Source organism: Anas platyrhynchos, chromosome 21, assembly GCF_047663525.1.
Source record: "Anas platyrhynchos isolate ZD024472 breed Pekin duck chromosome 21, IASCAAS_PekinDuck_T2T, whole genome shotgun sequence".
In the NCBI taxonomy this organism is placed as follows: domain Eukaryota; kingdom Metazoa; phylum Chordata; class Aves; order Anseriformes; family Anatidae; genus Anas; species Anas platyrhynchos.
In genome coordinates this window covers 11,025,664-11,047,566 of record NC_092607.1, presented here as the reverse complement: position 1 = coordinate 11,047,566, position 21,903 = coordinate 11,025,664, and the positions used below count along the sequence as shown (strand labels likewise).

At 39.0% G+C, this 21,903-nt stretch overlaps 1 long non-coding RNA gene across 5 annotated transcripts in view; it reads left to right on the top strand.

Annotated features, from left to right (window-relative positions):
- Positions 1-21,903, top strand: part of LOC101798355 (uncharacterized) — a 258,592-nt gene that overhangs the window by 216,537 nt on the left and 20,152 nt on the right. For all 5 annotated transcript variants that reach the window (XR_011804399.1, XR_011804400.1, XR_011804402.1 and 2 more), the window contains 3 exons: positions 143-10,576; positions 12,974-13,048; positions 15,110-15,201. This is a non-coding gene — a long non-coding RNA (uncharacterized lncRNA). The remainder of the gene's footprint in view (positions 1-142; positions 10,577-12,973; positions 13,049-15,109; positions 15,202-21,903) is intronic.

Here is a 21,903-nt window from a genome sequence, read left to right as displayed (position 1 = left end):
GGTAATGAAACGGTAAGAGACCATCTCTGGGAACCAGGAATGTGATGAAATTGAGAGGAGCAGAGTCAGTCCACCGTTTTGAAAAAGTTTGTGGGAATTGTGCTGTAACCATCATTGAAGGCCGTTTCTGTCTCCTCTCCAGGAAGGAAAGTGTGTGCAACCCTATGGCTGGCATTATATACATGTATTCCCTGGCATCATCCTCCATTGCAGAGCTGCATCTCTGTTCATTTTAAGAGTTACAGCAGTCTGAATAATAGAAGTGATGTACCTTAGGAATCAGAGAATTGGGCCTTCTACCTGTCTGGATGTGCTGTATAAAGGAAGGACTCGTATGCTATGGAACCTCAGTCCTGGTGGTTAAATGGGATTTATATGCATAAAGCCAGATTGGCAAACAAGTGTAAGAACCCAACAAGAAAAACTGGAACAGAGTGCCTGAATACATAAATAACTGAAAATCAAACTAATCAAATTTCCCTCTACATTTTCGACTTAAATATCAGTGATTCCAGCCCTGGTAATCAGTTCTCTTTTAACAAGATTTAACAGAAAATTGTTTAAATAATTCAAAAGCTGTGGTCATATAAACATTATATTGCTCAATTGCAGCATAGCAGTACCCACATTTATAGAACTGCTTGAAAATTCCAGTCAAGCTGTCCTCTGGTGCTCTCCCTACCTCAGACATACTTGGAATTCCCTCTTTTTTCCAGGTTGAGTGCCACAGTCATCAGTCTTTCAATGAGTCCTGGAACCATAGCTGTCATCTAGTCTGGTTTGAGTGCTTGTATTGAATATGCGTTGCTGAGCTTCATTTGCCTCCCCTGAATTCTGTTTTGTTGAAATAGACCTTCTCAAAGACAAATGTAGCAAGGCACATGACTAAATTTTCTGCAATATTTCTCTGTGATACAATAAATTTTCAGCAGAAGAAATAGCAGAAAATGAGCAGAAATGCATAGGGAAAGCCCATGAAGGAATGATAGAAATTAATTCAAAACCTTTTGTTCAGCATAATTTGGACAAGACATAATAGAGTCCACAGTTTACAAGTGAGAAGCAATAAGTGAGAAGTATATAACTGGTAAAACAGCACTCAGTTAATTTACATTTTCTGTTGCATCTTTATGGTGAAACTCAGCTATGTGTTAATGGTCCTCAGAAGAATCTAGACAACGCTGATTCTCTACTTATACTTTGTATTAAGGGTAAAATTCACCATATTGAAGAGGACAAGCTTAAGATCTATGCACCCACTTAGTACCACTTATCCCAATTTTCACTTAACAAGGGCGTAAGTAGTGTATACGTCTGGATTGTCCTTCTGCACTAAAGTGAATTTTCTCCCTAGTAAATTAGATTGGTCTGATGTGTGCTTAAAAGGAAGAAAATCTTTGCTTTCATGAGGGGTTGTTCTGGGAAATTGCTGCTTGACCTATAACTTAAACAAAAAATTTCAGTTCTTTAAAATTGCTTTGACACTCATGCATGGTGTATTTACATGATTTACCATTTGATCAAACAGCAAAGTTGAAGTAATGGAGTCCATCAATCATGAAGGGGAATGAAGTTTTGAAGGAGCTGCTTGTTCCTTTGCTTTTCAGATCCTTCCTGTGGATGGATTTTTTTAATATACTTTTTTTTTTTTTTTTTTTGGTGTTTGAGTAAAATTGGTATAGAGTGGGTTGAGTAGCATCATAAGACCATAAGCATATCCCTCTGCAGAGAGCACAGAAGAGTGGAAAGTAGTTATATATTTAACTTGGATGTGAGTGAGATAAACATAAACAGGATAATTTTGCAAGCCAAGAAGTCATGACAAACTTAAATTAAATGGAATGTCTTGTGTGCATGCAGACCTACACCAACTTTTTTGTGCTCAGTTTGCTACCAAGATAGGTTAGACCCACCTGGGTGTGCATCTTATTTCACAAGTCCGGCAATTGTACAAATACATATTCACCCACATAGATGCAACTATACAGAGCCCTCTAGCTTCTGACTTTAAAATAGGCAGCTAGTTGGACGCATACACATTAGGGCATGCAGAATACCTTCCTGTGGCCTCAAATGCATGTTTTTATTTGCAGGAACACAGGCACTGCAAGATATTCCAGTCACAGTTAATGAAGTCCTTAATGAACTGATGGGCCTGTTTCTTATCTCACTTATGCCAGATTTAAACCTATGTAACTCCATTAACTTGTTGAGTTGATCCTAATTTTATATAAGTGTAAAAAAGACGAGAACCAGACGTTTTATGTTCTCATTATCTAAGAGAATACAAAGTATGAAGTTCTTAAAAACCTTTTTTCTGTTTTCTATCAGTTACACAGAGCCTTATGCACTCACCCACCTTTGACCCTTCCTACTTTCCCTATGTACCAGTTTCTCCAGCTACTTACTGTGTTTTCCCACAATTACACTGATCATGTAACTTTTGATCTCATTGTGGTTTTGAACCTCCTGAAATGAGTTTTCTAAACTTTATTCCTAGTGAGCATATTCCTTCTCACATGAATCAAAACTCTGCATTCCTCGTTTTCCACAGAGCCCTCTTCTAACATCCTAGCTTTTCTCTAATGGAAAGAAATTGCCAGTACTGAAATCATTCACATAACATGAGTGTAAAGTTGTGGAATTGAAGACAAAATCTTTTCCCACATACAGTTTAACTTTGGTAATGTTTGATCTAGTCCTGTTCTCTTCAGCTCATTATGTTGAACTTTGTCTGTCTCCAGTAGTTTACCTTCCACGTGAACTCTGAATTGAAAGATCAGTTTTACTCCAAGGAGACATACTCTGTGTACACAGAGAAAATTATTTCAGATGTTTTGTTTAACTTTTACTCTGTTTTGATATTGCCCTGATATGACTTACAATGTGGTAATGTACTGTACATTTCTGTCTTCATAGCCTAGTTCAAATACCAGCATGAACCTGATCTCCAAGAAATTCAAGGCAATGATTTTTGTGAGAAGCTTACGTATCAGCTACTTTTGCCAGCTTACTCTAAACGTATACAAAACTGAATGGAATAAGTGGCCAGAAATGCAACAGGAGCCCTAGTGAGACATCTGAAATCCCAAAAGCATGAATCTGAGCTGACCTACACCGTGTTAGCACTGGAGTAATGCCTCTGACTTTGATGGAGTCACTCATAATTTACAGCTATGTAAGATCAAATATATAGCCCAGAGAACAGAAATGTTAACATGGATAGTCTCAATCAGGGAAGGGATGCTTATTCTAATGGTACCTCCTGTCAGTCAAGTCACAGACTAGATGTCACTTATGAGCACAATGGGTCACCCTATTTCCTCTATTCTGAATATGATTAAAAATATAAAAATAAGAGTTCGAATGGAAAAATGAACTATTATGAAAATAAATAAGAGGACTGAAAAAAGAAATCAGAAAGGAGAATGAAAGGCAACTGCCCTAAACAGCCCCAAACCAATTACATCGGGCTTAGCAGAGGGTGAGGTGGTTGTCTGAGCAGCTTGAAATGAACCGCATTACTCAGCTGCGTTGCAGTAGTCATTTCCTATTTCATTCTCCCAAGGCTTATGCAAGGCTCCTCCAGAAAGTGCCAGGTTTCTGCCAACAGAGGCAACAAGAGCTCCAGGATTCCTCTGCAGCCAAAGCCAATGTGCGATGAGGGCAATCCCCCTCCAAAAGTCGCATATGGTGAAATCAGACCAAGTCTGTGAGAACAGAGCAATGGCCACCTAGGAAAGTTGTGTCAGATATGACTAAATAAATGCAGGGTTCAGACCATCATTGAGCTGGTGGGAAAAATATTTAAAAAATAAAAAAAAATCAGAAGGTTAAATGCTGAATAAGTTATTTTTTCCCTTTTGTGGTAGTTCTGCAGTTTGTTTGACCCTTTATATTCCTTATAATAGGGACCAAAGGTTCAAGTCAAGACATGACCCTTTGTGATAGCTCATGCATAAAAAAATAAATTAATTAATTAAAAAAATAATTAAATGTTGTGGAAAAGAAAGGAGGACCCAAGTTTATCACTCACAAGCTTCAGGGCACTGTTCCTAATTGTGGACCTAGTCTGAGATGTGCAGATAGCTCACGTCAGTTTAAAGATACATGAATTTTGCTCCCTGTCATAGCCTTATGATGCCAAAAAGGACTGCAAGTCACTGCTCATCTGACGGGTTTCATATCTGAAGTCTAAAATGAGATGCTTCTGCTTAAGGTCTGACTATTCAGAGATGCATCTGGAGTCCCACAACTGCTCCTGAAATCAGTGGGAACTCGCTTTAAGCACCTCTGCGATACAGTCTCGGGTCTCTCCTACTGGAATCTTTAAAATTGAAGATACCTGAAAGTTACAGGGCACTTCAAAAAAGGTAAGCTAGAGATGACAGTGCTTTTTAAAGCACAACAATACCTAAGTATGACAAATAATGTAGAAGTGCTAATACTGTTTGGCAATTTCCTGGAAGGTCTGTGGAGTGGAAATTCTGTTCATTAACTGATGCTGATACCTCCAGAAGTCATTTCAAATTGTTTTCCTGAAATAAGACTTGAACCCAGATGGCAGAGGTGAACCCGCTTCGCTAGCCTCCAACAAGAGATGTTATAGGTTCAGAAACAATATTTATATTCCCAAATCTCTCTCTCTCTCTTTCTTCCTCTCTCTCTCTTTTTTAAGCTTATTAAAATTAAAAGCATGACCTGCCACATCACATTACATCAAAACATGATGTAACTTCTTAATTTAAAAAAAAAAAGTTTTAATTTATGATGTTGCATTATGCCACAAAAAGCTTTTGTTTTCCCCAGAGTAACTATAAATTTTTTACAGCGACTGTTTATCCAGTACCTTTGGCAGACTGAAACAGTGAGCGTTGGCAAAAAGCAGATATTTAACAGCTACTGACGAACAGCTTATGAATCACCAGGCTTGAATCCTGGCACACATCTCCCTGTAGGTACCTTGCTGAAATGACCCATCTTCCCTTCAGCTCCTTCTAACTGCAGTAACATTGAGTAACTGACTGATCCCGAACCACTAAACTTGATCTACTTTATCCTTTCAAGCCTTTATATTTTTTGAGGAAAGTACTCTTGCTGTAAAAGTGCCACTGAAATAACATTCCAGGAGCACAATGTCCAGCACTGATTTGTCACTAATTCTGAACAACCCAGAAAAATATTTTCTTTATAACATTTGACATTAATTTGTTTTTCATTTCCAGATAGAAAAGGGATTTGCAAAATAGGTTTACCTACACATTTATGTAGGTGGGGGGAACTGAGACATAAGCAACAGAAGATGTCATCAGTAAAGCCAAAAATAAACAGGTCCTGGTCTGCTCTGCTGGTCCATGTATCTTCCAGATGATGAATTCATAATGTTTGGCTTCTTGTTTTACATGCTTCTGCAAGGCAAGCTGGACTATCCACGAAAGGCTGTATATTTGTTGGCCTGGATCTCTTACAGTCTGTTTACTTGTCTGGTGCTTTTTCAGGGGATTGTTCTGACTAAAGCAAGGGAAGTTCAATGGAACTTGAGAACAAGGACTACTTGTCCGAACAAGGATTTTCGAGCCCTTGGTTTCCGAACAATTGCTTTATAGGGTGGACTGTGTACCATAAATCTGTAGCATAGGAGTATGGTCATATTGGCTTAACTGTCTTACTAAGACTGGACTTATTTCTCATACAACTGATAAAAGTCATAATGCTGTCAGTCCTTGGTATACTAGCTGTACTCAACTTTTACTGCTTCCTAGTTCCATGATCCATAGTGCACATATGGGGTATAAAGCCTTCTTAAAATCATAGCCCCTTAACTAAAAGCTTTTTCTGAGAGATAGTGTGGTTTGAATTATATTGAGGACCCCAAATAGCAATTGCTCTTGGGCCACTGCCTTTGAAATAGATCTATTTTAGGTAGATATTCCTCTTTTGAAGGGGTACTTCTACCCCTATTTATGAGCCTCAGTGTTTGTACCAAATAACCTAACAGCAGAGTGAAAGCTCCCTGAGTATTTTTGATGTAGACGCACCTCGATGATCTTCATCACATGTGATGTGTTGGGTGAAAAAGGGCATTTTTTTCACCGTTATGTAGCTGTTGCTTTGGGTGCCCTACTGAGAACCAAACCAGAGGGCTACGACCTGTTTTGCATTAAAATCCTAGAAGACTGTCTATTTTATCTCTGAGTTGAGTAGGGGAAAGCTCAAATCTAAACAAATGTCCCTGGCTCAGGAAGCCATTCCTTGTGTCATTTCTAGTAACAAGCACCTATTACATTAGTAGCATCTCTCCCTGTGACAGATTGGTGAACTAACCTGGATTGTTTTTACTTGAGATCAAGTCTTCAGTATGGTTCAGTGAGTGTGGTGCAAACAATTGCACCAGCAAAACTGTTAGAGCACTGAGTCTGAAATAAGCTGGGGGGCTGTTTAAAACGTTTGTTAACCCTCTCCTAAAATGCAGTTGACACAACACACCCTAAGACAGTAAACTCTACCAGTAAGAGCATGATGGAAAAGAGAAGTCTTAGGTGAAAACATTGGATGAAGCTGAACTAAAGACTCCAAACTGTCTTGTAAATATGGAAGGAATTATCTTGAAGGAATCTCCTGTTGACTTGACATAAGCGGTTTCATGTTTTATGGCATCTTACATTATTGTTTAAATTTGTTTCAGGAAAGAAACATACTTTTTAAGGTCAGGCATACAGATTTGTTAGATGCTAAGACACCTGAAAAGCAAGAATACAGATTGTAGGATGAATATTTTACAGAGTAATTATTTAAATATATTCAAGTATGAACATCTTTAGATCCTAAATTTAGTATTCCTGAAGAATATAATCTTACAATAAAATCTAGCCCACTCTCCTATTGTTCATACCATTTCAATTTTTTGTTTGAATTAGCTGTTTCGAAAATTTGTTTTTTGATTGTTTATTTAAAGTGCCCCAGACATTTTTGATATTTTTGCCCCATCTTTAATTTTTGGCATGGCACTTGCACATATGTTGATGATGATACGTCTGAAGTTCTCAAAACATGATCACACACCATAGCTGGTGTGAGAACCACTCAGATGTGATGTGCAGAGGAAGCTCCCTGTTTCCTATAGATCCCTTGCCTAAGCTGCAGGTTAAGGGCCTGCCTGGGGCACAGAGCAGCAACCCAGCAACTGCAAGATCCTTCAGCAGCTCTGCGTGGCTCAGGAGCACTCTGTGCATTGAGCATTCCCTTGGCTGGAGATCAGGATCAAGGCTGAGACACAGTGCCTGGAGGGGTCTGACTGAAAGTGATGATGGGTGTAAGTAGTTAAGATATAAGTAGTTGATAGGTCTGCAGATGCTGCTGGATGGAGGGAGTTTGGATTAATATGCAGAAAAAGTGAGAAATGAAGGGTTGGCTACATACCTTCATGTCTACATGCACCTTGGAAATTAATAGTAAAAAAAAAAAAAAAAGTTATCAAGCAGTAATAGCTGCTATTGCAAACTCCTTAGTAACCTGGATTTGGGGAACCTCATTGCTGTAACAGAGATAAGAAATCCACTGGCTGCCATGAATTACTGGATTATGAATCACATTTCCAGGTAGGTTCTCTAGATCTGCACACCAAGTTGAACTCAAATTTTAGGGTTCAGCTGTTTTGTTTAGGCATTGTAAACAACGAGATCTCTGAGTTTTATACCTCTGATTGTACCTCTCATACCTCTGAGCTTTATGTCTTGTTATATGGATAGAACAGGCACCTGCAGAAATGTGAGCCTGCCTGCATCTGGCTGAAAACAACACAGCTCAAATTTAACCACACCTGCTCTATTTAAAATCAGTAGTAAATGTTTAATACACTGAAATTGAGATAGGCTCTATTATGTTACGTAAAGATATTATAGAATCGCACAAAGATCTTTTGTTATTCTTGGCATCATGAAGCCTAATAAACAGCTTCAATTTCAGTTTTAAGTACGGACACCTTATTGTCAAGTGTTGGCTGTGATATATTTATCAATAACCTTTTCTGGCCACCTGTTTTCCTGCACGGTCTTTGGTGTGTCCTGACTGAACCTTAGCTTGCTCAGCTATATTCCAATATTCTTACTCTGGATCTTCTGCTCTACTACCCCACCAGGATTAATGTAACAAAGGTAAGAACTGAACTTCCTCTGTATGCATCATGCACACTTACTACTTTATATTACAGCCAGTTGGACAGAAGTAGATACAGCAAAACTTCAGTCTGCTGTGTGACCATTTTCTTGGAAAGTCCTTGTAAAATATTTTCAGGGCATTCACATGTTTCCAATACCATGAAATCAGAGGAATAGTGATGGCAGAAAATGGGAGAGTCTAAAGAACAGGCCTATTGCAATGGGTGCACATACACTATTCCTACATTTCAACTCATTCAGACACAAGACACAGAAGCTTCTAATTCATTAGAACAGTGCTGAACACACAAATGACCACATGTGCAGTGAGGTCATCATTAAATATATTGACACAAAGATAATTCTGCAGTAAAATCATTACAGAATTGAAAATATACTTGTGTATAACCCACTACTTCTAGATCTCACACTCCTGGATGGGGGTGTTTGTGCTGGGAGGTTATGGTACTGCTCATTGTGAGTAAAGCTAAAAGAACCTGAGCCACAAAACATACTATGTTCTGCTTTGTTTCTGGAGTGTTCAAAACTAAATCTGCGGACAAGACTAAAAGAAAAGAGCTATGAACTCTTAAAAACATCAATTGTGTAGAACTCATGAGATGTTGTTTTCCTAAGTGATTTATTTGGTTCATAAGAGGATGTGAGTGTGAATTTATCCCATTCTCCTATTTTGAACATACAAATTTGGAGATGCAGTCAATTGTCTGGTGTGGGGATACAGACAACAAGCTAATTCCTGCAAGTTGTGCTCACAAAATTAATGGCTGTTTTAAAAAAAAGAAAGAAAGAGAAGGAAAAAAAAAAAAAAAAAAAAAAAAAAAAAAAAGAATGAAAGAATGAACAAACAGCCCACACTTCATTAAGTTGTCTCTAGCTTAGTTTGTCAGGGATTTGTCTGAACCAGAGTATGTTCTTCATAAGAAAGCCTCTAAAACAGCAAACTGATACCCAGCTCCAGTTGCTCACCTACTTTTTTAGTTCTGTGAAGTAAAACAAGAATTTTTCATTCACCCAGTCAAAAAGTATAACCAAAGTTATCCCTCATCCAACATTTTGCTCTAAACCAGAAAAGGTATTTTTTGGCAGACCTGTTACCTCACATGTGCTTTTCCTTTTGCCTCTTAGCCTTGCTTGGCTTCTCCTGCCCTTGTTTCTGCAGTGTACAACTGCTGCAGTTCAGTTTCCTGTAGCTCTGCCTCATCAGGTGCCCTCTCTGCATCAGTTTCAAGTAGTGTGCAAAGATGATGGAGATGGTGCAAGAGAGCTCCAAAACTTTCATACCTTCAGTATTATCTGATGTCTTTCTGGCTAGTAAGTCTACCTAATTTGTGAATATCTGGCAGGCATTATATCCTTCATAGCAGGTATTGTACATGTATTCTTAAATTTTCCACTGTAAAACATAATACTGTAGCCAGAGAATGATCACATACACTGTATCATGACCTAGGTCTAGGTTTTGTATCCCCAGTTTTCTGGAAGTAATAGGTAGGAGTCACAGAAGAAATTCTAGTCTCAGCCCTCCAGGGTGTTAATCAAAGGTTTCCATGTGTACCCTTGTCTTATTTCTCCAATTTGTATCCCTGTTACCATGCCCTCCACTAACCTGAACTGAATCTTCCCTAACAAAAAGGCCCTTTCTCAACAAGATTAAAAGCAGAATACTTTAAGTAATTTAGAATACAAATGTGCAATGAAATATCAGCCTGGGTGATGCTATGAGAAGGAAGAGTGTACAGTATGCTTTATGTGCTTTTAGCTGTTCTACCCTACACTGCAACATGTGCACCCACTCTTGTAACCTTTACCGCTGTGCAAAGATGATCTGTCATTTCTACAAAATATATATATATACACACGCTTCCACTGAGGCAGCTTTGAATCCTTACTGCCCTCTAGAGAAATTCTGCTAGAAAAGCTCAAACTGACCGAGTCAGCAAAAAATGATTGCAGTCCTAATCTTAATGAAACCAGCTGCGTACAGTGTCTGTAACAAGATCTGTAGACACAGAAATGCACCTAAAAGATCCTTTTTCCCAAGCCTCTTACTATCACTTGGAGTTGTGGCCAGAGTTGAACACACTTACCCCATTCACTGTATGGGATAGTTCAGCAAAAATCCAACTTTGTTATCCATGGATTTAAGTGAAAAAGAAACAAAGATTTTTTTTTAGCGAAATTACAAGGGCAAAAGCTACCTTATGTTCTCACCACCAAGGGAAGCTTAAATTATTTAAACTACACATCTGTAACTATACGATTTTACTATTCACACTTCCATCCCATGTTAAACAAGGCAAGCCCAGTGGCAGTGGATGAAACCGGCAGTGACTGAGCGCAGAGTCATGCTGCAAGGCTTGAGCGAGCCCTCTTGAAGAGGCTGAACACCTCCTGCGTGGGTAAGTGAGCTCATAGAGGTACACTTGTACGTGCACTTATAATTGCAATCCCAAGAACATCTTTTGATAAGACATAATTCTGTAAAATCAAAGCATCAGAAGACATGGCAAAATGTATTTTACCATGCCATGAGAGTATTATTTCATCTGGTTGGGCCAACACAGGCAAAACAGCAATCGCAGTGCTAGCAGTGAGCGATAGCACAGAGCAGCTAAGAATATATTCAGCAAACCGAGATCCTATTTCTACGCTGACAAAAAAAAAAAAAAAAAAAAAAAAAAAAAAAAAAAAAAGAGAAAAAATGTAGTGTGTGTCTGTATGTGTATCTTTTTTCCAAAACAGCTGAATCCCACTATCCTGCAGAATCTTATTCATTTAACAGGCTGTCAGTGCAAGTTCCTTTACATAGCTCTGCCTTTTCATGCCTAATGGGGTTTGCCCTGTACCAGACAAAGCCTATTAAACATGGCAGAGAAACAGATGATTTTAGAGGCTACTGGAAGCAGTGTTGACTGCCCTCTAATGGCATGTGTGCCATGAACACACTCCTGAGCTCCCCAGGGACTCCTGCCAGGATGCCAGCAGGTTACAGATGTTTTCTCAGGGCAGCTCTGTCCCAGGGTTCCTGGTATTTGCTGCAAGAGAGCTGTTCGTATCCAGAGCAAAAATGAAAATTTTGTATCATGCATTCAGTTTTTCAGGCCATGACGGCAGGATAGAGTTAGAAAACGCAGCCCAAAAGCAATGTCAGCACAGAGCAGACGTACAGTCAAGGAGGCCAACGAACTGAAGGACTTGCTTGCTTGCAAACAAAAATTGTTCGGTGTGTGAGTACCAAGCACTGTGCCTTGCAGCTAATCTGTCAAGGGAAAACTTTAAATACTGACTAGTGTCAGCATTTCAATTCTTTTGATTCTACGGGAGGAAATTCAAAAGGTTTATAGGATCGAATTAAAACATCTAACTCTGAATGTATGCTGAGTCAGAAGTTTGCAATTGTTTACCCATCTGGTTTGCATGTGTGCAAATAGGTATGAGTTGGGCATTTAGTCTGGAAGTCTATTGAATAATTGTAAAAGCAACTGTATGTATAGAAGAAAATCACACACACCCCAAGCCTGTGAGTGCAAGCCAAGTAAGAATCATCACTCAGAGACCAAAAAAAAAAAATAGTGACTATTGTTATTGTTGTTTTGTTACAATAGCACTAAGGGATTCAGCATGCCTCTCTCTACAGTCAGATTCTCTTATACTCTAAATAAATCAGGGCAGAAAAGGAAGTTAAGGCTTCAGTAGTAAATTACTCTGCCCACTCTCTAAGCAGTTCTGTAACAGTGCTTCAAACTGAACCCGGATCTTTGAATCTCAGGTTTTCCCTTATTCACCAGACTTTCAATGTCCTTTCACGTTCTTTGTTTTTTATAGTACTTTACTCACCATACTGTTTTAAATCCCTGAATCAGGGAGTGAAGAAGAAGCACAAATATTTTTCTTTCTAGGAAAGATTATTCAAAATTTTCAGAAATGTGGAAAAAAAAAATCTGCTCAGAAACAAACAATCTTTGCTCTTGGGCAAAGATGCAGTCAAAATTTTACTTTATCCAAATCATATCTTTTTCCATATTTTTGTTTATTGTCATTTGAATTGATTCTTTCTCCTCTTCTCCCTGAGTAATCCAGAGGTCTGCAAAGGACAAATTGAGGCTTTGAGCTAACAGACAATTTTAGTAATATTTTTATTTATTTAACCAGTATGTTTGCTCTGAAATGAAGGTTTATTTGCTCTCTGAATAGTGAACATCATTCTGACTTTGTTATTGCTGCTTAAAAATCATTTCTGAAGATCCTGTGCACAGGGGAATATTTTCCCCAGTGTACTGATATTCTGCAGGTGAGTACTGGTACGGAGACCGAATAAGTGCTAGTTCAGAAAGCGAAATTACTATTCCCAGAATGTGTCCTGCTTGTACAAATTAAGTTTGTATGCTCAGGTGTAAGAAGATATTCTCCAGGGCAACACTTAGCTGCACAGGCATGAGGTTTGATGGTGCACACAGGAATAGTCCAGGACTATCTGCCTCCACTTAGAAGGAAGTTGATGCCAAGGGGGGAAGAGGACACAATACCTCTGTGTCTTCATCACTAGCAAATGGCATTCCCAAACATCATTTTTCAAATGGATCACAATTATTCATCTGCAATTTGGCCAATGCAAGCATGCAATGGGGAATTGTAAAAGTTGGTGGCTGCTGTTGAATTAAATGTGATGTGGAAGTATTACCTAGTTCCCACCTACCCAACCAGAACTTCTGGATAGTGTTTTGCTGTGCTGGAAAAAGTATTCCAAATATTCTAATATCTAATTTATTGTCCTCTCACTATTTGGCCTGTGGAAGGAAAATCTATGGCAGAGGAATTTTAAACAAGCAACCAACATCATGGAGGCATCTGAACTCTCATCTCCACCACTGGTGAGTGTCTTAGCTACATGTGGTTCTGAGGTTTATTTTGCTTTTCACCAGAAAATCTACTTGAAACTCAAGAAGTCTTCCTGACAAACATTTATTCAAAACTGACACATTTTTACACAATAAATTGTTCTAAATAATCAGCAATTTCCAATGAATACCTGTTAAGGCAAAAATAAATAAATAAATAAAATAAAAAATAAAAATAAAAATACCCAGATAGCTCCATTAATTGACCTATTCCTGCACTGCTAGCAATAACTGGGACATGCTCAGCTCATTAAAAGGACCAGCTGTACACAGAGGAGCTTTGGTCTGGTACCACTGTCTGTCAGCAATCCATTCTCTACTATGCCATCCTATCAATAGTCACTGTTGGCTTTAAAATACTTTCTCATCTTTTCATTACTAAATTTTAATCTTTTCCTAAAACCCTTCTAACCTGATTAATAAGGAAAACAGCAGTCTGGTAACTTGTTTGCAAATCAGATAAGTTTTCTGTGGCAATTCCTACTGATCTTAAAACAGCAGGACACTCCTCCATTGGTTTCCCAGCATAGCTGAATTTCTGATTAATCTTATCACTGGCATGTTTCAAACAAATGTTTGTGTTTATGTCAGACGCAGACTAAATTGGATACTTCAAGGTGGTGTCCAACAAAGGCAACTTTTCTTCATGACAGTTGTCAGTCGCATTATTCAAAACAACTTAATAGTATAAGACTTCTTGCACAAAAATGTAACATGCTGATAATATCCCTTCCCTTCTTTTCTATCTTTGTCTCTCCCCACTGTTATAATTCTGCCCTCTAGCTTTTTCCTCTGCTGAGCTTTCAGACACCTTCCTAATCAACATTAGACACGGTGGGTAAATGGGTGGCACCAGCGTGGGTAAAAGGCTGTATTGTAATTTCAGGGGCTCTACAATCATCCTCATGAGTGACGGCACAACCCAAGCAGCAAATAGAGCTCACTCACTCTGGGGAAAAACTATTTGATTTTAGATATAAATGTATTTATATTTATGTGCATATGTTTGTACATGTCAAATATTAATTTCTTTTATTCTAATTTTTTTTTTCTCATTTGCATGTCCCAGTGCCGCATCATTCTGGGGCTAGGGTGGCTTTGCACAAGCCTTGCCTTTGAGGTACCACAGAGCAGCATCACCCCAGGGCAGAAGTTGTGCCTCCAAAAGGCCCAATTCTCACTCTGTTCATTCTTGTCAAAGGCAACGGTATGATTCTGTTGCCCTGCATGCCAGCCAGTCACCTCTATGAAGTATTTGGATACATGTTTCCAGGTGCAGAAGAGTCAGCCTGAGTGTGCCAAGCTGAACAGACGTGCCAAAGGGTGTTAAACCCCTTGCCATACATGCACAAGGAGGTTTCCTGCAAGTACCTCGTGCAGAGGAGAGCAAACCCGGGAGCACACCCTGATCCAGGCAATGATCCCATACAGGTGCTGTCAGAGCCTAGACATTTCAGTGTGACACAAACCACCTCAGATTATTAGCTCCTATAATTTGTAATGCTTGTAACAAATCTCTCCATTCCTTTTGATCTGTATATGAGATCCTTTTTGTCCTTAACAGAGAAAGAACCACCTTGCTTCCCTCAAAGCTATGCTGGAGGCCACCAGGTTAATTCCATGCTATATGCATGGATAAAAAGGAGGATAAGAAGAAAGAGCAGGTCATGAAGTGGCAAAGGTTGAGAAGCCCGGCTTTAAACACTTTATGGGAAATTGTAAAACTTCTAAACAATTTAATAGATTAACTTCCCCCTTCAGTGGCATCAGTAAAACTGAATTATCATCCTCACTTTTAACTGATGCCTAGACCCAATACTCATCCATCAGGGATCATTTAGTGATAAAGCAATCAATCCTGCCATGGTGCAGAGGGGACAAACTATGCAAGATACCATCACCAAATATCCTTTCCACCCCAAAGCATTCTGTGAGTCTTTGTCAATGAAAGTGCATTTGTCTAGTCTTATCTGTTGCAGTATACGTGGAATACAAAGGAAGAAAGTAAAATATGCATTTGATGTACATGTGCAGATGCCAGACGTACAATCAAACCAAAGAGGACTGCCTTTTTCCGAGGAACTGAACACAACACCTGAAAACCAACAACTGCACCACTACCTCAGGTACCAAATTAAAAGAAATTAAAGCAAACAAGAAGCTGCCTTAAAATAATGCTGTGACATATGAATGACTGGAGAAAAAAATGAGAAATAATGTTGGGGGGAAAAAAGAGTTTGTCATACCCTTGTTTTAGGAAGTCTTCTGTGAATTAAGCCAGAATCTCTAACATACTGGTCATCTTTTCATCATCACAGTACACAAATATACTTCCCTTTTAATATTCGTGACTCCTCACCAGTAACAGCTTTGTTTATTGATGTTTCTTTTTCAGATATATTAAAGATTTATATATGTATTAAGAAGATTACAGATCAGAAAGAACTGGGAAAAGTTACAAAACTTTAATTATCTTAATAGACAATTGGATTTTATGAAAGATGCATATAGTGTACAACTATCATTTGAACAAATAACCTACAAGTAATTTTTTTAGTAGAAATGTCCTCACTTTGGGTAAGAAATTATCCATTTCCACTGAAAAACAGATAGATTTTTAGCAAAAGGAAATTGTGTTTGAAAGAAACCTATAATAACTTATTTTCTAAAACAGAAAGACGTGTTTAATTTTCCTGCTAAATGTAATAAAATTTCTATATGATTTTGCTATAGGGTAAAAAATTTGAATAAGTCTATTTCTCAGCCAGATATGAACTTTACTAAGGCTGAACTCCTTGGACGTTTTGTGAATGATAATGTGGCTACTGGAGCAAGATTAAACCTTTACCTACAGCTGCCTAGGAGTTAAGATTTTCATCAACAAACACGTTCAGGCTAAATTAAGAGGTTCAGTATATCACAGTTCTTCAAAGGCTTTGTAGTTGTTCAACTCCAATTAAAAGTCAATTGAATTGGACACTTAATTCCCATTTGTGCCTATGAAAATCTCTCCTCTATAATGTACTGTGTTACAATTCTAGGCTGAAATGCAAGTACACAGAAATGTATAGAGAACACAAGGCATGTACTTATTTTAAGGAATAAAGAAAATAATAGCTATTATATCAAAAATTTAGTATTTACAATATTTAACGAAGAATAACACCTTAGCTGTATACAAATAACAGGAAAGAAAAAGAAAATATTTTTCTATTTCTATTTGTGTATGTGATCTATCGCTCAAGTAGCCATATGATTTTATGTCCAGAAAAATTGTTTTATATTGCTTATCAAAGCAATGAACTATCTAGCTCTAAGTAGCACATGTAAGACAGACAGCAGAATCCAGACCTGCTGGTGACACATAACTGAATATCTTTTTAAGGGAATTAACAGGGGCAGCAACTGTAGTGGGGCTCAGAAGTGATGACAATAGAAAATTCTTCAGGGAAGATAGTCTGACTCTGCAAAAAGTTACTGACATATGTAGGACAGTAGAAACAGCCCAAGAGCAAATACAATTCTTCCTATCTGAAGATCATGTGGTGAAATGTATCAGAAGGAATTACAGGAGATGAAAATGCAAAGGTAAAACACAACACAGAATTGCAGCCTCCTGCTGCAGAGAAAACTGACATATCACATAAATGTGGGCTGAAAGAAGCCAGCAGTGCCAGAACTACAGGAGACATTAGAAAGGTCAAAACCTGATATTCAGTCTCAAATACTTTTGAATTTGCATGTGAGTCAGGCTCAAGTGACCAGACCAAAACCCACGCTGGAGGATTTGATTTTGAGACAGATTCAAACATGGAGGGACTTTATTTCATGCTTCTGACTTGGATATGACTGAAAACTCCCAGCAGCAGCCACTCCCAGCAAGTTTCTGTCATTTGGGGCTGAAACACTGCAAGAAATGTTCCTGAAGTTTCAATTCCCCAGACTAGTCTTGAGCAGAGAAAGCTGCCAGTTTGTGCACCTAGAGCGGATGACAGCAATCCTAATACAAATTTTAGGCTTGTAAATCAGTTAAAGGCTGGGAAAAAAAAAAAAGTCAGGTGGCTACTGTACTATTCCCATCCTCCTCCTCTGTTACTGAGTAGCATTGGTATCAACTGCCATGTCTGCCAAAGAGCTGCTAATAGGAAGCGACCCGCTAGGACAGCTGGGTCTTCCTTAGCTCTCTCCACCCTGGCTGTGCTCATGTGAAGTTTCTGAAGGTTACTTCTTGAGTGGTTTTGTGTGGTTTTATTGAACCTGCAGATAAACTGTCTTTAAAGAGACTGTCCAGGCTCTGAGAACAGAACAGTAATTATAAGGAAAATGAATTGCATCCTTGAGGTGTGACCCTGTTGAGCACCATTTGGTCAGCGGCAGTTTCAGATGCTAACAGCATGAATAAGAAGTCAGCCCCACTGTCTGAAGAATTATTCCTGCAAGCTTGAAGCCTAGCTTTAGACCTGGCAGTGTCAAGCAATAAAAACCTTCTGCTATCAGTATGCTGCTCACTCAGTTTATAGAGGATGCTAACCAACACTTCTCTGTAGAGCAAATACACAAAGCATTTCCTAATCCTGCTAACCAGTCACTGGCTGATACGGATTTCTGCCAAGAATTTGTTAACAATGTAAAGCAAGCTGGAGAAGCAGAAGCATACGCAGTAATGTAAAGTATGGCATAATATACAGGCATTCTCTCTTGGCAAACAGAAAGGCACAGGCCTATAAGCAAATAAGTGAAAACCTCACAATTAACACAAATGGGGCAAAGAGAAGCATGCGAAGATAAGGAAAATTACTTCTCCAGAAAATCAGACAAGAACCTGGTTGTCATGTTCCTTGGTTGTGGGTGTTCGTTACCTGGGGGCAGCCTGGATGCTCACCCAAGGCAACACAAACTTCAACTGGGGGCCTGTGGAGCTCAGGGCCTATCCCTGTTGTGCCGCACCATGACTTCACTTTCTCCAAAAAGAGCGAGGCAGGAGGAATGTGAAGAGAAGACATGGAGCCCGCAGAGACCCTGCAGGAGCCTCCTACAGCTCCTGGGCTTGTTCCAGCTCTGCGCTGCCAAAGGCAGGCCTGTGTGTCAAACACCCAGTTTATATCCAGCCGATTTTAATTGTTGTTGTCACCAAAGTGTGAGCAGTATCTATATGCATAGGCTGTCATAAAATCTTACTCCAATATATCTTTCTGCAGGCATCTTGTTTCTTAAATAGTTCCCCTGGCCCCCATGCAACCCTTCCTGAGATCGACTTTTCAATATTTTTAACAGTATTAGAACTGACTTCTTGCCTCTGTGCATACAAATGATTGTAACTATCCTTGTTTATCACCGCGACAGATATATGCACTAATTAGATATTCTTTTATACATCCAACCATATCCCAACTCTTTGGAAAACCAGAGCCTCCATTAAGCTCATCAGAATGGCTTCTTCCTCTCAGAGCACCCTGCATCCTGCCGCTAGGAAATGGTGATGCTAAGGGTACAAACGAGTGTTGGTCAAGAAAGCCACTATAAAACAAGCTTTTGAAGTGTGATGATTAATAAATATGAGGTAAAACTTACAACTAAGACAATGAACAATGGGCAGGAGGCAACGTGTCGGTGCCCACCACACTAACGACCTCTGTGCAATTAAGAGAGCCAAAAAGGCAGGAGGCCTGCCCGCGTGGCTCAGGGCCAAGGAGCCTGACTGGCCCCCCTGGACTGGGTGCAGGACCACGAGGTGGAAACTCGCAGCAGCTACCACACCACTGGCAGATAGCATGTCCCTGCTCGCCTGTGTGGGGGGAAGCTGCAGCCTGTATTTGCCCCACACATTCTGGCAGCAGAAGTGAAAACCGATGAGAATGATTAAAGGCCTTCCAGGAAAAATGCTAGGCTGGTATTTCTCTGTGCCAGGCAAGTTCGTGCACTTGAGACTTGATGCGCTTTGCAAGAAAGCAATGAAGTGATCCTCACTGAGTGCTCCAGACCCTCAAAGGGCTTGGGATCGCACCGTAAAAGTCTGCAAGGCACTTCCATGCATTCATCACTCCTAAATGAAATGTTTCACTGCCTTCAGTGTGAGCAGTGGGTTGGGAATATGACCAGTTGGCCTCCAGGACACTAGTAAGGTTTTGTTCTCAGAAGTGTGCTTCACCAATCTGTTGGGATGACTTGTAACCTCCACCACGAGCAGGTAGTGGCACCAGTATGGACCAAAGTTTGTGTAAACTTGCATGTGAAAGCAAAAGGTACAGAGAAATACCATTGAAAGAGGATTTGGGGGAGCAATCAGTATTCATTTGCTTTTCAAGCAAAGAAAACACAAAAATTTCTGCTACTTGAAGCTGATGGGAATGATGTTGACCCTTTAGGAACACAGTGTAGAGCGGGGGCACTAATATTGCCTGGGTAGCCCCTGAGAAATGGAAATAATTTTTGGTAACTGATCAGGAGCAACAAATATTAAGAGATGTAAATTTGCAAAACACCTTGGGGGCAGTTTTTGTATATGTTTACTACTCATAATCAACTGTAGATTTCCATAAGCACTTTGTTTCTCTTCAATTAAGTAAGTAAGAGCCAACTTTTTCAAAGTGCTTCATATATCCCACTCCACTGTGATACCATTGCTGAGCTGTTCTGGGAATCTGGCTTCAAGGGTGCGTGGTGAGTACTTGGAAAATATAGCTCATTCAGATCTGGCAGGCTGATTTTGAAATAATATCTGGAAATCCACTTGCAACATTCGTAATAACTATCCATTTGCATATACAAAAGCTGACTTTTGGCATGAATATAATTTTCTTATACCTTTCCTTTGAAAAGCTGATCCAGATTGTCTAGACAAGTCAAAACTCTCATTTGTGCTTAATATTTTATAATTTATTATTTTTCTTTCCTTTCTGATTAATTTGGAAATGTCCTTTAGTAAGATCTAGCGATAGGAGGATATAGTTTTATAGGCTCCTCTCATAATCCCACTGCTCTGGTCATACATATTCTTGGAGTTTGCTCTAAGGCTTACACATGCAAGGTCAGCCTCATAAATCTAATCCTACCTATTGGCATGCACTTTTAGATACCCACAGTTCATCTGAACACACGCTTATGTATTTGCTTTTTATTTCTTCCTACACTTTTTTCAATAGTAACATTGTAAATGTTTAAGCAGGTGAACATTGCAGACCTAAAAAAATTTTAAACGTGCCATGTATTTGTTAAGTACAGATACCACAGCAAGACACTGAGACACCTTTATAAAGGTCTGCCTCTCTTTTTCTCTCTCTTTCTTACTCAAAATACAGCTTTTACAAATATGACATCTTAAAATTAAAATGTTTGTTCTGAAAGTAATAGCCAAGATCATAGAATATTTATGTGATCATTAATATTTGAATTTTGAATAATGCATACTTATATATTTCCAGAAGAATGCAATGTGTGTTTTATACCAAAGTCATATTATTTTCCCTGTAACAAGTACAGAAGCAGCTTTATTTGCATTACTCACTTGCAGGTATGTAATATCAGATTACACCGTTAATTCTCTTTGTTTCCTGAAAATATCTATGTCAGACTTTTTTACTTTGCACACAGGAGGTCCACATTTTAAAAAGTCTATTTTAAATGTAGAAAAGTTCTGTGCACTTAGCTGATAATTTTGAAGCATTGCAGTTGCTTCTTTTCTCATTCCTTCTATTCCATTTTTTGCTAATCGTATCTGCTTCTTACTAAAAGTTTGTCTCTGGGAAATCTAAACCGTATTCTACTACTTCATCAGTAATGGTACATCTCTGTGCAAGGACACACAGCTGCATATCAAATAGCACTTCCATGCTCTGCCATTCACCATCACTCTTCAGGATGCTGATGAATGTGCTGACAGACAAAGGCTAATTGGCAGACTGTACGGAGTCAGTTTTTGATGACACAGTAGAAATAATAGGAGACGGAGCAGGTAACAAAGAAAGTTTAGAGGGAATAATAAGAGAGATAGACAGAGAGCATTTCATGCAAGGAGAGCATGCAGTCTGAAATACAGCAGGAGGGAACTGAAGAACCCTAGAAAAGCACAAAAGCATGAAAAAGGGAAAAGGTAAAGGGAGCTAACTCTGCACTTACTGCTGTTACAACAGAGACAGAGAAATACTCTGATATGAAACTAGGTTTGGCATTGCACTTTCGAAACTGTGATCTGGTTCACTGAAATGTTTGCTGAGGGTTCATGAACCTACTAAGCAAATGTGAAACCATTTTTGTAACAGTCTGGACTTGATATGTATTTTGTATTTCAAATTGTGGGCTCAATACGTAGCAGTTTCACCTGATTTTCACCTTGAGATTTGGGTGCAGACACAGTAGTTACAAATGCAAACATTCATTAAAATATTTTTCTGGACTTTCATTGGCAAGCATAATTACAGTGCATGATTTATAAGCACAAATGTGCTCATGATTTTTCTGAAGCTACTTGTGAACAGGCAATTCTGAGAGGGTGAACACAGAGTTCATTTGAACGCAGTCCAGCTTTTACACTCTGATGCTGGAGCTGTCTCTTACTCTGGACTTCTACAATACCTACCTTCAGGATAGCTGATAGGGTCTTTGAGCCCAACAGTAAAACTAAAAACCTGAGGAAGGAATTTTGTGCAAATACCACCTGAGAAAGATGTTGCAAAATAAAACATATCCACTAAATCGTCCGCAGACAGTTCTTCTTTAATTACAACTGATTGGTAAAGGATTTCCTATACTCAACTCTGTAATTAAAAGAAGATTGACAATCTCTAGTGCATTCTTCCATTAGAAACCTTGTATGTATTTCCAAAGCTGAA